Here is a 4424-nt window from a genome sequence, read left to right on the forward strand (position 1 = left end):
GCCTTAGGCAAGCACTAATACTTGCTTGCAAGCTCAGTTTTGTGGGGGATCTGTGGTTCTTTGCTTGTCAATTGGACTCCATCCCTTCCAAAGCAAATTCTTTCAGGAGATCTGTATCTCTGTGTTTGAGTAGTGGGGTTTGTGACTGTGAGTTAAGGAAGCACATTTGGCATCGTCTTGTGGGTGATGAACCAGGATACAGTTTCCAGGTGGAAAGATCAGAGTCACAGAGTGGTTTGTGTCGGAAGGGAGCTTAAAGCTCCTCCAGCTCCAGCCCCTGCCCCGGGCAGGGACCCCTTCCACTGGAGCAGCTTGCTCCAAGCCCCTGTGTCCAACCTGGCCTTGAGCACTGCCAGGGATGGGGCAGCCACAGCTTCTCTGGGCACCCTGTGCCAGCGCCTCAGCACCCTCACAGGGAAGAGCTTCTGCCTAAGAGCTCAGCTCAGCCTCAGATGAGTGTTGGGGCCGGCTGGAAAAAAGGGACGAAAATCCTTGCGCCTGTCCATCAGACCGACATAATCCTGGGGTTGTTTCCTGCAGTCACGGGCTCTGTGTGTCAGCTACGCTATGTCCAGCGGGAAGGGTTTATGGAGCCGTCCTGCTCCAGTATGTGAGCAACGCCGGAGCCAGCTGGGTGCTAATCTGCCGACGGGAAGCCTCTCCCCACCGTGTGCCAAGGGGCATTTCTCCTTGTGCCACAGAAGGGTGGTGCCAGTGGGGAATATCCCTGGCAAGGTCCTGGTATCACCAGCCAGGGACAGCCCCTGCTCTGGCGTGGTTAGGAGATGGGCTCTCCGTCTAAATGCTGTGCTCGGACTTGTCGCGATGAGCAAGTGAATGGAGAAAATTCCTGGTTGCTTTTTGGGTAATAAATCCAGGTTATAAAAGCTCCTTTCATCCTAAAGGATCCCACAGTGCTTCATAAACAGATCCATAAACCATGCATGAGGATCGCTTCCAAGGGCTGAGACGCAGCAGGAACAGCTGGCGGGAGCAGAGCTGGAGCTCCTGGAGCAACGCAACTTGGGACAGAGGCACCCTGAGAGCTGGGGTGGCAGCTCCCCACATCCCACCATGTCCTCATGGAGCTCATCTCTCTCCCAACATTCTGCCTTTGCATGGAAAAAACCTCACAGCACCAACTCCCAGCGCTGCTTCCCGTCATTATTCCGGTCCTCCCGTTGCTTTGCGAATGAGATTAATATCTGTAATGGGAATTAACAGTATCTTTCCAATTCTATTACCCCCTATCCTAAAAGCGTGCAGGATTATTTAAAGGTGTTACCACTTTTTAACTGGGATAGCTTTCCACCAGCATCCTGCCGGTGGTCCCCGTATGGTGCTTCTTTCTCTGCCGTGTAAAGCTGTGTGATGTGTGGATGACAGAGGATCTGGCTGTGCTCCACGCTTTCATCCCTGTGCAAGATCAACAGGGAAAAGGGTATCTTGGTGCTTGTGGGCCTGATTTGAATCTGTTCATCGAGAACCTGGAAACAGGACCAGGATGTGAGGACGAGCCTGCTTCCAGCCTGTCTGCAGGGGTTTGCTGGGGGAAGCTGTGCCAGCGCCTGGGTGCTGCTCACCTCGGCGCTTCCCTTCCAGCCCAGGCGGCCTCAAAGCGTTCGGCTGGTCCTGCGCCATAAATCACAGCGCTGCCTCCTGGCCTCCCTCCTAGCGCAGGGAGCTGCGGGGGGGTGATGCTGACAGCACGAAGGCTCCGTCCCGATCCGTCCCCATCGGCGGGCCTGCGCGGGGGCCGTTCGCCACCTCGCGGCCGCTCGGCCGCGGTGGCACCGGGAAGGGGCGAGCTCGCAACGCGCTGGACGCCCTGAGCACCCCCAACCACATCGCACGGCACCACCAGGGGCACCCCCGGCCACCCCCTGAGGAGGCGGAGGTTGCCACGGGAAGCGGGGCTTCCACCCGTGCTGCCTTGGAAATAGGGCTACGAAGCAAAGAGGGCTGAAACAGCCGTGAAATGGCTCAGTTAGGGAAGGTTGGATGGCGCTTGGAGCAAGCTGCTCCATGGAAGGTGCCCCTGCCCATGGCAGGGGGTTGGAGCTGGATGAGCTTTAAGGTCCCTTCCAACCCAGACCAGGCTGGGATTCATTTTCCTTTGCCCAGATTCCTTTGTGAAGACAAACTTGGGCTTAAAAGCTCAGTTTGTCGAACGTGCCAAGACAAGCCAGAGTGAGGGGAAGCAGATGCTGGGAAAACCCCACGGAGTACACCAGGTGCTCTAAAGCATCTTTGATCTGTGAGCCATTGTTACAGGATACATTGGATTTGACCCCCAAAACCCTTTTGTTATTGGGGTGAAGGAAGCAAGGTCAGATTCCAGGAGATGTTGCAACTCCCAGAATGAATCTACCGTCCCAGCAGGAAATGTTCTTGCCGCGAGCATCCCACCGCAGCGTGCTGGGAGCAGGCGAAGGCCTCCTCTGGGCTGCGGGTTCCACCGGGAAATTTGGGATTCACAGTGAGAGGCACCACCAATTTGACAAGAGCTTCATTTATAAAGCTGCCAGTGCCTGGTGTGGGTTTACTCACTCTTCCATCTGGTGACTATCGCTGCCGCCTCCCTCGGTCTCTCAGTGCTAATGATGTACTTTGATTAGCTGGATGCGCTGCTTCGCTCAGCTCTCCATCAGTCACGGGTTAGAACTGCCTTTTATTGTGCTTTTATTGGCTTGAGTAAAAATCTGAGAGGATCGTATTGATCACATTGCTGGGATGGCAGATGTGGATCAGAAGCTTCCTGCTCTGGCGCAAGTGGCTCTGCCTGGGTGCAGGGTTGGGCAGAGGATACAGCTTGCTCCTGCTGTTGCCGCTCTTCCCTGTCCTGTTCCTTTCAGGCTCTGGATTCAGTGTGTGCTTGAGCCCGGAACCCCCCGTGTGCTGGGTGCACCCCCAGAGCGTGAGCAGCAGCTCCGGGAGGGGATCCTGCCCCTCTGCTGTGCTCTGGGGAGACCCCCCCTGCATCCTGCATCCAGCTCTGGGGCAGCAGCACAAGAGGGACCTGGAGCTGCTGGAGTGAGGCCAGAGGAGGCCATGGAGCTGCTGCGAGGGCTGGAGCAGCTCTGCTCTGGAGCCAGGCTGAGAGAGCTGGGCTGGGGCAGCCTGGACAAGAGAAGGCTCCTGAAGGGGAGACCTGAGAGCAGCTCCAGTGCCTGAAGGGGCTGCAGGAAACCTGGAGAGGGGCTTGGGACAAGGGCCTGTAGGGACAGGCCAAGGGAATGGCTTGAACCTGTGCGAGGGGAGCTGAGATGAGCTCTTAGGCAGAAGCTCTTCCCTGTTGGAGCTTTAAGGTCCCTTCAACACAAACCAGGCTTAGATTCTATGATTCTGCTTTCTTCTGGTGGCAGCTGTGTGTTGGGGACCTGCTGTGGGCCCTGTGCTCTATGCGCCTGGTGCCTGCTCTCCTGAATGCTGCAGTCATTTCGTTTTGCTGTTGTTTTCCTTTAGTTGTGAATAGAAGAGGGAAGTTCCTCCTCCATGGCTTGCTCTGTCCTTGTGACACCGGTGAAACTGCTGATGCTGGCGCAGATGGAGGCACTGATTTCCAACCAGGACCCTCCATGAGCGCATCTCAAAGAGGCTCCCAGTGAGCCTGGAGCCCATGTGTGGTGTGGCTCTGCAGGGGGGGCTCCTGTGCGTGCCCCGACATGTACCCGGCTACCAGAAAGCAGTGGCTGGGCCTCAGGAGAGTGCTCAAGGCTCTGCCACTTGCTCCTGGCTTTGGGCTTGTTTCTCCATCTCTCTTCCCTAGGGCCGCTGGCTGCTTTTTGTGTGACAGGGGCTAGGGAGGGATGGGTGCCAGGGGCAACCAGGCCACGCTTTTTCCATCCATCCATGAGAAGTCTTGGTTTCCCGTTGTGCTCCAGCTGAAGGGACGCTGGTTGGGATGCCAGGCAGCCTAACGGTGCGTGGCACCTCGGCACGATCCCTTCTCTCTCGGCCTCCTCAGCACCTTTGTTGGGGTCTGGGGTGAACGTGGAAACGGGAGCAGTTGAGTCGCTCCCGGACGCCTTTGTTCTTCCCGGAGCCGTTCCCCGCGGCGCTGGCGGTGGATGCGCGTTCCCCGGCTCCCCCGGGAGCTGCGGCCGAGCCGAGAGCCGGGCACGAGCCCATGGAGGTGCTTTTTTCCCCGCGGGACCCCGGGCGGGCACCGGCGGCGAGGAGGGGGGGACCCCGCGACCCGTTCCCGTCCCGTCGCGTGGCTCGCGGCCGAGAGCCCGGCTCCGGCGGCTCCTTCCGAGCCCCGCAGCCGAGGACCCCGCATCCCCCGCGGGGAAGCGGCGGGGCCGGTCCGGGCCGTCCCTCCTCCGCCTTTCCCCCCCCTCCCAGCCCCGGCGGGCGCAGGCCCGGTGCCCGCCCCGCCCCGTCCCTCCCCCGGCGGCCGAGGCGCTGACATCAGAGCCGGG

This window comes from Lathamus discolor, chromosome 19 (genome assembly GCF_037157495.1).
Source record: "Lathamus discolor isolate bLatDis1 chromosome 19, bLatDis1.hap1, whole genome shotgun sequence".
Classification (NCBI taxonomy): Eukaryota; Metazoa; Chordata; class Aves; order Psittaciformes; family Psittacidae; genus Lathamus; species Lathamus discolor.